Genomic DNA, 13,568 nt, shown 5'->3' on the forward strand with positions numbered 1-13,568 from the left:
CCACAAGTGACTACGAGCAATTTCTTGGAGCATGGGTGAATTCAGGTTGTCCTTTGGATGGTGTTTCTCGGTCTGGCATGGATGAATGTTTTCATTCCTACCACTTGAGTGTGTCTTTTCAGCTGCTGGTAAAATAACTGTATATTTGGGAACTACAGCATTGGGAGTGGTGCAAATTGTAAAGTCCCTGAGGAAGATCCGCACTTCATAGTGCAATTGAAACGCGTCGGCCATTCCTTTGCGAGCTCCCTCCTCTCCTTAAGCTGGTTTCCCTCTATATAAATGTTTATTATCATCAGCCATTTGTTTATATTTATATTTGTATTTTTGTTACACTACTGACTGATTTATTGTTTGTCAAATAAATTTTGTACTTTTTTATATTACTGCCTTGCGTCCATTTAAAGTCCCAAACTTTGAGGAATCTTGTTCTGAAATATATGCCGGTATGGGAAGCACAGGCAATGCAGTTGGCTAGATGACGCAAAGCTCTATCTTCACTTTCTCTAGAAGCAGACACGAGCAATCAAACACTGACCTTAGGAAAACCCTGACCAGACCAAAGAAAAACAGAGTACAGTGAAGCCAAAAAAGCTAAATGTAGTGTAACTTTTGTCAGGGCAATGCATTTGGAAATCTTATTAGTGAGGACCAAGAGCTAAAAAGCCATTAACCCAGTTTGTGGTAGGAGTGAAGCATGGTACACTCATAAATTGACTATTTTCACTTATAGCCTTACTCCCCACTATTTGTCTCTCTCCAAGCGCCACTATACCCCCCCTCCTTTGCTTACACTCATAAATTGCATCCCTCTGGATCATGCCCATTTGGCCACATCCACATTTCCTTTTTCATGCAACTTCCCATTCCAACTAGTGTCAAAGTACTTTACCTTTACAATTCACATTTGTGAGAACCGACCCAAAAAATGTGATGCATTGTATCGCCAGGTTGTAGGAAAAATTACGGAGACAAATACATGTTATGGCATTTATTTGTATGTATCAAATACAACTGGACATTCTGTTATCTGTGAAAGCATTTCACCACTCATCCAAATGATTTATTCTGTTCATCTAATAGGAGGGAATTCCCCAACATTAATTGGTCATATTTATGGGTCTAATTCCAGAAAGTTATGCACACCAGACAGGTGTTAGCCAGAGTATGTAACTTGAGATATGGTTATTGTTTAGAAACCTGCCTCAGCAGGATACATATTAATAAAAGGGGGCAAAGGGCTTTTTTCCATAAAATTCAACGTCTGTATTAACTGACGTTAACAGGAGTTGTAAACCTTCTTCACCACTTACGTCAATATACCTAATGCTCATACATGGGTATTGGATTTTTCTGGCTTAGATACAGCATTTCTTTCAGAAGCATGATATGGGTTTGAAAAAACATGTTTGTTGAATATCCCTCTTGAGTTTTTCATATACTCCAGCCACATTTTTAATTATATTGTTATCTTAGCTCTACCTCTTGACTTCTTTGCTGGATCTTGTCATTTTTTTTTAACAAAGGCTCAGTCTGTGGAGTCACAAGTTCCTTCAAAGTGTTTGTATTCCATGTCTTTAGATAGGAACTTGGGTGTACCAACATGTAGTTTTGGTTGTACAGTACATTCTCAGCCTGACGGTGAAGAACTGACCTGCATCTTGTATTCTAGTGGGTGCTGAGATTTCAAATGCAGATACTAGTCTGTATGAGTTTCCATGTGCTCTTCAAACTTTATCTTTTCATCCTCTCTCATGCAACTGACATTGCTCAAAAGGTTCTTAAAACACCTTCCCATGTGAACAGGGACAGATTTCATATTAGGCCACACAAGCCACTTATTGTATGCTGCTCATATAGCTGGCTGCTACTTCAAGCCTCACGGAGCCCAATAGCAAGCAACCTGCTACCCCTCTCCTCTTCCTGGGCACTGTAAGGAGGACAAAGACTGCAATTTATCTACATCTATTGGTCCACTACAGAACCACAACTCGTTATCAATTACACACTGATGTTGTGCCTCTGAACTGTGGATCTGTCTAGGTCTAGGAGAAGCTTGGAGTGAGCACATGACCATTTGAGCGGGCTGCTGCTAGCATCTGCATGCTGCCTGGCCTGAGTATAGATCTGGATGACCATCTGAGAGGTGAAGGTGCAACTTGAAGGAAAAAAGATTAATGATTAAGGAAACTTGTGGTTAACTTGTGCTTTGCCCTTACGGGACAAAGCAACTTGACTACTGCCCTCTGCTTACAAAGTTGGCTGAGGAGGACTCTGTCAATGCCCCATGTAACAGCACCAAGCTGCTAATTATCAAGGTTAGTGTGGAAGGAACAGGGGCTTGTTACATGCCCCTAGCCTATACCTAAAGGTAGAGGGTATTTATCTTCACCCCCAGTTATGTGTATCCATTACCCAGAATGGGCAAAATACAGGTTCACTTGAATATTGCCCCTGCAAATGCTTACAATAAGAAGCTTTGTGTATGCTTCAAGTCAAGAGCTGAAACTTGCATAGGACTGAGGTCTCTTGCTATCTCTATGTGACAGTGTACGGTGCCAAGCATCATTGCTATCACATAGGAGGAAGTCACATGCTTCTCATTACTCAGAAGTATAGGCTATGTTACTTTGTCAGTCCAACAGTGTGGCAGGGAAGCAAATGAACATTTAGAATAAGTCGTTGCGGTGGCCGGCATTAAAGGGGCCTGCATAAGCAGAGCACAGGTTAATTTTAAGCTGCCTCGGGATTTAAATCCACTGTGTGATTATTTTTTAATTCTAATGTGAAACAGCACACAAGGACAGTTTTCCAAGCAATTGTTTAGGGGAGGCATACGGTGGATAGAGAAAAAAATGAAAGCTCTGGTCCTGTATGTGAACTTTATATTGGGGTTAATAGGGGGGATTTACTAAAGGCAAATGGGCTGTTCACTTTGCAAGGGAATTACTCTGAGCATATTGAAAGAGCAGAAGCTCTGCTGACTTCTATCATCCAGTCATGTGCAATATTCCTTTATTTTTCTTGCGCACGATTGGGTATTCTTTGCAAAGTACATTTTCACCAAATTCATTAAGCAGGGTGCTTATTCATTTGCAAAACAAACATCTTATTTTCCTGTGTTCAGTGAAAGCTTGTAACTTTTGGTTTTTGATTTTGACCCAGGTATAATACACATTTCTGAACCAGTGGCTTGGTGCTGTTCCTTGGGTAGTGTGTTCTCCTTTCCATTTCCTACACATAGAGAGTTGGCTGCAACAGGAGACATTGTTGAACCAATAGTACACCCATGTTCCTGTCTACAGAAATTATTCTTGTACTTGAAGTGGCATACAGAAATAGAAACATAATTCTTTTGTGCTGAGTTCTTTTTTCTCATTTCAACTGGTTCTTACATCTTCAATTATCTCAGTAATAAGCATGCATGTAAATAGTGATTTGATATCACAGGATAACATTATTTCATTTTCTTTCTATTTTTACCTCACAAACTTGAATGTGTGCTGCTTGACATGTTGGGCTAGTTGTACAAAGGCTGTAAATTCAGTCACAGTAACAAGACTAAATTTAAGGGAAAGGCATTCGAATACCTTAGAGGAGTACTGAAATAGTAAGCGTACTAAAGCCTAGTACACATGGGCCAAATATCGGCCAACATCTGCTGGTTCAATAGAAAACGGCCGGCATTTGGCCCGTGTGTACGGCAGCAAGTCCAACAGAAGCCGGCCGGCTTCTGTCGAAGGCTCATGACCGAAAAAGGTTTGCCGACTGCCTCCCTGTCAGTACTCTAAGCCATTGGCTGAGAGTGCTGACCAGAGTGTTCTGGCGGGGGTGGGGGGGGGGGGCAGCCCCCTGTCAGAACACAAAAGCTCAGTAGGAGAGGTCACTGTACTAACATTGGATCGTTAGTACAGCGGTTCCTACCTGAGCTGTCAGTTTTTTTTTCATTTAACCCCAACAAAAAAACTAGTAGTGTGTACTAGGCTTTAGTTTGGATCATTGTGAACACAGCAACAAGATCCAGCTGGAGTAACAAGTCATTCTATAGGTGGGTGGAGTGTTGACAATTACAGGGTGACTTTTAACCAGCACTATATTATTGTGTTTATCAAATTCAGTAACTCAGTAGCTTGTGCCTCTAAAAGATTCAAAATCTTTGGCTCTATGAAGTTTAATGCAATGGGGAATGCAGACGAAACATATGACCAACAAACACATGGCCAATCAGAGGTGATATAAGGTCTGGTCAAAAATCTGAAGTTTTTCTACAATTAAGGGACAAGGTAGACTCCTTTGAGCACAGTATAGTACAAATTCTTGAATGGTAAAGACAATTTATTTGTAAAAGGTGTTCAGGTGAGCGTTGGGGACCTGGGACACACCAATCAGCAACTTACAATATCCCTCTAACACGTGTGACGCTGCTTAGGTAAGGGTGTTAGAGACGATATACAGTTGTGTGAAAAAGTATTTGCCCCTTTCTGATTTTTTCGCATATTTGTCACATTTGTTAACCACTTGCCAACCGCCGCACGACTATATACGTCGGCAGAATGGCACGGGCAGGCAAAAGGACTTACATGTACGTCCTTGCCTGCCCGCGGGTGGGGGGTCCGATCGAACCCCCCCCCGGTGCCTGCGGCGGTCGGCAAATGTCCCCCGGCGATCGGAGGTGAGGGGGAGGCCATCCATTCGTGGCCCCCCCCTCGCGATCGCTCCCAGCCAATGGGATCATTTCCCTGCCTCTGTATTGTACACAGAGGCAGAGGAAATGATGTCATCTCTCCTCGGCTCGGTATTTTCCGTTCCGGGCCGAGGAGAGAAGACTGAAATGTGAGTGCACAACACACACACACACAGTAGAACATGCCAGGCACACATTACACCCCGATCCCCCCCCCGATCGCCCCCCCGACCCCCCCCCAATCACCCCCCCCCCCCCCTGTCACAAACTGACACCAGCAGGTTTTTTTTTTTTTTTTTTTTTCTGATTACTGTATTGGTGTCAGTTTGTGACAGTTAGTGTCAGGGCAGTGAGTGTTAGGCCCCCTGTAGGTCTAGGGTACCCCCCTAACCCCCCCCTAATAAAGTTTTAACCCCTTGATCACCCCCTGTCACCAGTGTCGCTAAGCGATCATTTTTCTGATCGCTGTATTAGTGTCGCTGGTGATGCTAGTTAGTGAGGTAAATATTTAGGTTCGCCGTCAGCGTTTTATAGCGACAGGGACCCCCATATACTACCTAATAAATGTTTTAACCCCTTGATTGCCCCTAGTTAACCCTTTCACCACTGATCACTGTATAACCGTTACGGGTGACGCTGGTTAGTTTGTTTATTTTTTATAGTGTCAGGGCACCCGCCGTTTATTACCGAATAAAGATTTAGCCCCCTGATCGCCCGGCGGTGATATGCATCGCCCCAGGCAGCGTCAGATTAGCGCCAGTACTGCTAACACCCACGCACGCAGCATACGCCTCCCTTAGTGGTATAGTATCTGTACGGATCAATATCTGATCCGATCAGATCTATACTAGCGTCCCCAGCAGTTTAGGGTTCCCAAAAACACAGTGTTAGCGGGATCAGCCCAGATACCTGCTAGCACCTGCGTTTTGCCCCTCCGCCCGGCTCGGCCCAGCCCACCCAAGTGCAGTATCGATCGATCACGGTCACTTACAAAACACTAAACGCATAACTGCAGCGTTCGCAGAGTCAGGCCTGATCCCTGCGATCGCTAACAGTTTTTTTGGTAGCGTTTTGGTGAAATGGCAAGCACCAGCCCCAGGCAGCGTCAGGTTAGTGCCAGTAGCGCTAACACCCACGCACCGTACACCTCCCTTAGTGGTATAGTATCTGAACGCATCAATATCTGATCCGATCAGATCTATACTAGCGTCCCCAGCAGTTTAGGATTCCCAAAAACGCAGTGTTAGCGGGATCAGCCCAGATACCTGCTAGCACCTGCGTTTTGCCCCTCCGCCTGGCCCAGCCCAGCCCACCCAAGTGCAGTATCGATCGATCACTGTCACTTAAAAAAACACTAAACGCATAACTGCAGCGTTCGCAGAGTCAGGCCTGATCCCTGTGATCGCTAACAGTTTTTTTGGTAGCGTTTTGGTGAACTGGCAAGCACCAGCCCCAGGCAGCGTCAGGTTAGTGCCAGTAGCGCTAACACCCACGCACGCACCGTACACCTCCCTTAGTGGTATAGTATCTGAACTGATCAATATCTGATCCGATCAGATCTATACTGGCATCCCCAGCAGTTTAGGGTTCCCAAAAACGCAGTGTTAGTGGGATCAGCCCAGATACCTGCTAGCACCTGCGTTTTGTCCCTCCGCCCAGCCCACCCAAGTGCAGTATCGATCGATCACTGTCACTTACAAAACACTAAACGCATAACTGCAGCGTTCGCAGAGTCAGGCCTGATCCCTGCGATCGTTAACAGTTTTTTTGGTAGCGTTTTGGTGAACTGGCAAGCGCCAGCGGCCTAGTACACCCCGGTCGTAGTCAAACCAGCACTGCAGTAACACTTGGTGACGTGGCGAGTCCCATAAGTGCAGTTCAAGCTGGTGAGGTGGCAAGCACAAGTAGTGTCCCGCTGCCACCAAAAAGACAAACACAGGCCCGTCGTGCCCATAGTGCCCTTCCTGCTGCATTCGCCAATCCTAATTGGGAACCCACCACTTCTGCAGCGCCCATACTTCCCCCATTCACATCCCCAACCAAATGCAGTCGGCTGCATGAGAGGCATTTTTATGTCCTCCCGAGTACCCCTACCCAGCGAACCCCCCAAAAAAGATGTCGTGTCTGCAGTAAGCGCGGATATAGGCGTGACACCCGCTATTATTGTCCCTCCTGTCCTGACAATCCTGGTCTTTGCATTGGTGAATGTTTTGAACGCTACCATTCACTAGCTGAGTATTAGCGTAGGGTACAGCATTGCACAGACTAGGACACACTTTCACAGGGTCTCCCAAGATGCCATCGCATTTTGAGAGACCCGAACCTGGAACCGGTTACAGTTACAAAAGGTACAGTTACAAAAAAAGTGTAAAAAAAAAAAAAAAAAAAAAAAAAACACAAACAAAAATATAAAATAAAAAATAATAGTTGTCGTTTTATTGTTCTCTCTCTATTCTCTCTCTCTCTATTCTCTCTATTGTTCTGCTCTTTTTTACTGTATTCTATTCTGCAATGTTTTATTGTTATTATGTTTTATCATGTTTGCTTTTCAGGTATGCAGTTTTTTATACTTTACCGTTTACTGTGCTTTATTGTTAGCCATATTTTTGTCTTCAGGTACAGCATTCACGACTTTGAGTGGTTATACCAGAATGATGCTTGCAGGTTTAGGTATCATCTTGGTATCATTCTTTTCAGCCAGCGGTCGGCTTTCATGTAAAAGCAATCCTAGCGGCTAATTAGCCTCTAGACTGCTTTTACAAGCAGAGAGAATGCCCCCCCCCCCCATCGTCTTCCGTGTTTTTCTCTGGCTCTCCTGTCTCAACAGGGAACCTGAGGATGCAGCCGGTGATTCAGCCAGCTGACCATAGAGCTGATCAGAGACGAGAGTGGCTCCAAACATCTCTATGGCCTAAGAAACCGAAAGCTACGAGCATTTTATGACTTAGATTTCGCCGGATGTAAATAGCGCCATTGGGAAATTGGGGAAGCATTTTATCACACCGATCTTGGTGTGGTCAGATGCTTTGAGGGCAGAGGAGAAATCTAGGGTCTAATAGACCCCAATTTTTTCAAAAAAGAGTACCTGTCACTACCTATTGCTATCATAGGGGATATTTACATTCCCTGAGATAACAGTAAAAATGATTAAAAAAAAAAAAAAATGAAAGGAACAGTTTTAAAATAAGATAAAAATGCAAAAAAATAATAAAGAAAAAAAAAAAAAAAAAAAAAAGCACCCCTGTCCCCCCTGCTCTCGCGCTAAGGCGAACGCAAGCGTCGGTCTGGCGTCAAATGTAAACAGCAATTGCACCATGCATGTGAGGTATCACCGCGACGGTCAGATCGAGGGCAGTAATTTTAGCAGTAGACCTCCTCTGTAAATCTAAAGTGGTAACCTGTAAAGGCTTTTAAAGGCTTTTAAAAATGTATTTATTTTGTTGCCACTGCACGTTTGTGCGCAATTGTAAAGCATGTCATGTTTGGTATCCATGTACTTGGCCTAAGATCATCTTTTTTATTTCATCAAACATTTGGGCAATATAGTGTGTTTTAGTGCATTAAAATGTAAAAAAGTGTGTTTTTTCCCCAAAAAATGCGTTTGAAAAATCGCTGCGCAAATACTGTGTGAAAAAAAAAAATTAAACACCCACCATTTTAATCTGTAGGGCATTTGCTTTAAAAAAATATATAATGTGTGGGGGTTCAAAGTAATTTTCTTGCAAAAAAAAATAATTTTTTCATGTAATCAAAAAGTGTCAGAAAGGGCTTTGTCTTCAAGTGGTTAGAAGAGTGGGTGATGTGTGACATAAGCTTCTAAATGTTGTGCATAAAATGCCAGGACAGTTCAAACCCCCCCCCAAATGACCCCATTTTGGAAAGTAGACACCCCAAGCTATTTGCTGAGAGGCATGTCGAGTCCATGGAATATTTTATATTGTGACACAAGTTGCGGGAAAGAGACAAATTTTTTTTTTTTTTTTTTTTTTTTTGCACAAAGTTGTCACTAAATGATATATTGCTCAAACATGCCATGGGAATATGTGAAATTACACCCCAAAATACATTCTGTTGCTTCTCCTGAGTACGGGGATACCACATGTGTGAGACTTTTTGGGAGTCTAGCCGCGTATGGGACCCCGAAAACCAAGCACCGCCTTCAGGCTTTCTAAGGGCGTAAATTTTTGATTTCACTCTTCACTGCCTATCACAGTCTCGGAGGCCATGGAATGCCCAGGTGGCACAACCCCCCCCCCAAATGACCCCATTTTGGAAAGTAGACACCCAAAGCTATTTGCTGAGAGGTATGGCGAGTATTTTGCAGACCTCACTTTTTGTCACAAAGTTTTGAAAATTAAAAAAAGAAAAAAAAAATGTTTTTTTTTGTCTTTCTTCATTTTCAAAAACAAATGAGAGCTGCAAAATACTCACCATGCCTCTCAGCAAATAGCTTGGGGTGTCTACTTTCCAAAATGGGGTCATTTGGGGGGGTTTGTGCCACCTGGGCATTCCATGACCTCCGAAACTGTGATAGGCAGTGAAGAGTGAAATCAAAAATGTACACCCTTAGAAATCCTGAAGGCGGTGATTGGTTTTCGGGGTCCCGTACGCGGCTAGGCTCCTAAAAAGTCCCACACATGTGGTATCCCCATACTCAGGAGAAGCAGCAGAATGTATTTTGGGGTGCAATTCCACATATGCCCATGACCTGTGTGAGCAATATATCATTTAGTGACAACTTTGTGCAAAAAAAAAAAAAAAATAAATAAATAAATTGTCACATTCCCGCAACTTGTGTCAAAATATAAAATATTCCATGGACTCAACATGCCTCTCAGCAAATAGCTTGGGGTGTCTACTTTCCAAAATGGGGTCATTTGGGGGGGGTTTGTGCCATCTGGGCATTTTATGGCCTTCAAAACTGTGATAGGTAGTGAGGAGTAAAATCAAAAATGTACGCCCTTAGAAATCCTGAAGGCAGTGATTGGTTTTCGGGGCCCCGTATGCGGCTAGGCTCCCAAAAAGTCCCACACATGTGGTATCCCCATACTCAGGAGAAGCAGCTAAATGTATTTTGGGGTGCAATTCCACATATGCCCATGGCCTGTGTGAGCAATATATCATTTAGTGACAACTTTTTGTAATTTTTTTTTTTTTTTGTCATTATTCAATCACTTGGGACAAAAAAAATGAATATTCAATGGGCTCAACATGCCTCTCAGCAATTTCCTTGGGGTGTCTACTTTCCAAAATGGGGTCATTTGTGGGGGTTTTGTACTGCCCTGCCATTTTAGCACCTCAAGAAACGACATAGGCAGTCATAAATTAAAGGCTGTGTAAATTCCAGAAAATGTACCCTAGATTGTAGGCGCTATAACTTTTGCGCAAACCAATAAATATACACTTATTGACATTTTTTTTACCAAAGACATGTGGCCAAATACATTTTGGCCTAAATGTATGACTAAAATTGAGTTTATTGGATTTTTTTTAGAACAAAAAGTAGAAAATATCATTTTTTTTCAAAATTTTCAGTCTTTTTCCGTGTATAGCGCAAAAAATAAAAACGGCAGAGGTGATCAAATACCATCAAAAGAAAGCTCTATTTGTGGGAAGAAAAGGACGCAAATTTCGTTTGGTTACAGCATTGCATGACCGCGCAATTAGCAGTTAAAGCGACGCAGTGCCAATTTGTAAAAAGTGCTCTGGTCAGGAAGGGGGTAAATCCTTCCGGGGCTGAAGTGGTTAAATGACTCAGATCATCAAACTAATTTTATTATTACACAAAGATAACCCGAGTAAACACAAAACTGCAGTTTTTAAATGATGGTTTCCATTATTAAGGCAAAAAAAGCTGTCCAAACCTGCCTGGCTTTATGTGAAAAAGGTAATTGCCCCCTAAACCTAATAACTGGTTGTGCCACCCTTGGCAGCAACAACTGCAATCAAGCGTTTGTGATAACTGGCAATGAGTCTTTCACATTACTGTGGAGCAATTTTGGCCCACTCTTCTTTGTAGAATTGTTTTAATTCAGCCACATTGAAGGGTTTTCCAGCATGAACGGCCTGTATAAGATCATGATACAGCATCTCAATTGGATTTAAGTCCGGGCTTTAGCTAGGCCACCCTAAAACCTAAATTTTGCTTTGTTTGAACCATTTGGAGGTGGACTTGCTGTTGTGTTTCGGATCATTGTTGTCCTGCTGCATAACCCAAGTGCACTTGAGCTTGAGGTCACGAACTGATGGCCGGACATTCTCCTTTAGTATTTTCTGAAAATTTGCCTAAAAGTCTTGGGGATGATCGAGATTTTTTTGGTAAATGTGAGCCTTTGTGTTCTTTTTGGTCAGCAGTGGCTTTGGCCTTGGAACTCTCCCATGGATGCCATTTTTGCCCACTCTCTTTCCTTTTGTTGAATCATGAACATCGATCTTACCTGAGGCAAGTGAGGCCTGCAGTTCTTTAGATGTGGTTCTGGGTTCTCTTATGACCTCCTGGATGAGTCGACGTTGTGCTCTTGGAGTCATTCTTGCTGATGGTCTTGTAGCCCATTCCAGCCTTGTGTAGGTCTACAATCTTGTCACTGATGTCCTTTGACAGCTCTTTGGTCTTGCCCACCTGTCTACAGGAAGAGATCCTGTAGACAGGTGTCTTTTATACACATAACAAGTTATTGTTAGGAGCACCTTCTTAAATTGACAGGTCTAATCTGTGTACCACATTTCTACATACTGTAGCCAGTCAGTAAAAGCCAGAATTATTGTTGGTTGGTAGTGGATCAAATACTTATTTTACTCACTGAACTGCAACTCTTTATAACATTTGTATCATGTGTTTTTTCTGGATTTTTGGTTGATATTCTGTCTCTATCATTTAAAATACAGCTATGATAAAAATGATAGACCCCTAATTTCTTTGTAAGTGGACAAACTTACAAAATCTGCAGGAGGTCAAATAATTATTTTCCCCACTGTATGTGGTGTCCCAGGACCCCAACTCTGTGTGTTTTCTCCTTCACACCTAATTGTAATCAACTATACAACTTACAAGGTTGTTATAACACCCTTACCTGGGTACCTTTTACATTTGATAAAAATACATTTTAAGTTGCTGATACGTGATGTCACAGGTCTCCAACTGTGTGTGTTGGCCTTTCTCACATCCCTTTTGAATTCCCTGTCTTTTCTATCCAAAGTCTATACCTTACTTCCCTTTAAAGGGTGCACCTTGCATCCTAGGTGTATGTAAACAGCTGCTTATGTGGCTCCAATTAACACCTGTCTCTGTTGGGTAAACAACAGTCATGCATTGAGCCGTGCCAACACACTGCCTCCTGTGCAAAACTTTATGGTAATGGACTAATGGTAATTGGACTACCCAAAATGGTTTAAGTGCTTAGAAATACCCTACCATCAGATGAACTGCAGAAGTCACTTGAATGACTGAAAAACCATCATAGACAGATTCTTATGGCCTTTGCATTATTTGACCTTAGGAGGTTAAAACACTGTTCTTTCACATTTCAAAGTGGCTGGTTACTGAACTAAAACAAAATAAAGGTGAATACAAAGTTTAGGATTGATTTATACGACTACAAAGGAAATTAATAGCCTACATCATCTAATCCTATTAGGGGCAATTTTATCCTTAGCCAAAACATTACAATTGTCTTTACTGGAGGATGTAATGTAGTTATTTTCTGTTAAGTCTTCCCACTCAGTACTGAACATCCAAAGAATCTAGAAATCAACAGAACTGCATCACAGAAGAGGGAGTTAGACTGCAGTCCTGGAATGCCAGCACTGTGCAGGTCATGCCCTGAATGGAACACTTTGTTACTTCAACATATTCAGACATTATAAACTGCAGTCCGACAGACAGGATATAAACCTTATCATTCCGCCTTTAACATAAAATATGTAGAGCATGAATAAAACATTTTCTACTTTATAATATATTACAAGCCCTTTAAAACTCAGGCATGTCGCAAGGTCCGGTACACTCACAGAATAGGCTTCTTTAGGAAATGAGCTCAAAACCAAAATAGTGAGGTAATAGTTCTATTTTTTTTATCAAATAGCTGTAAAAATCATTACTTTATATTCATTTTCCATTGTGAATTAAAATAAATGTAATGAAAATTAAACAATAAATTATGTTTGCAAAATATTCAGTTAAGGAACTGAATGCAAGTGATTATCCTGTTCTAGCATTGATTACAAACTTTAATACCTGAGCTATAACATTTCACTTTTGTATCAAAAATGCTCATTATTGCATTTATTGATTTTCCAACATGTTGGAAGTTTTCACAATTTTTTTCCTTTATTCTAGAAAATGGAACATTTCCTTCATTATACATGGTCCATATAGGGATTGAGAATTTGCAGATCTCTCCTCACCTGTCACTTCCAGTATAAGATCTATAAGAGTAATTTTAAAGAATAGAGTTTATCGGGTACTTTGGCATAAGTACACATACAGTACTGTATACTAGTAAAGAAAGAACCAAGAGTCCGAATTCAGTACTGAAGTCACATCAACATGAGCAATATTGCAATATGACAATTTTATAACAACTTGGAGAGAGTTGTACCGTTGCAGTTATATCATGTAGCCACTGGAAATGCTAGAAGCAAAATGCCTCTTTTAACACCTCTAATAAGCAAGAAATAATAGATGGAGCAAACAGAGGAAGTCTAAAAAAGAAAAAGTAGAAAGAGGGCCATTAAAGAGAAAAGAAGGCACAGGGGGTAGGAGAGAGAGTGTACCCAGTTAGGAGTCTGGCTATGGATTTCCTTAATTGACAATAGGATCGCTACTTAAAACTCATTGAAAGGACCGAGGTTTGGTTACATAGTTACATAGTAAGTGAGGTTGAAA

This window comes from Aquarana catesbeiana, linkage group LG03 (genome assembly GCF_042186555.1).
Source record: "Aquarana catesbeiana isolate 2022-GZ linkage group LG03, ASM4218655v1, whole genome shotgun sequence".
In the NCBI taxonomy this organism is placed as follows: domain Eukaryota; kingdom Metazoa; phylum Chordata; class Amphibia; order Anura; family Ranidae; genus Aquarana; species Aquarana catesbeiana.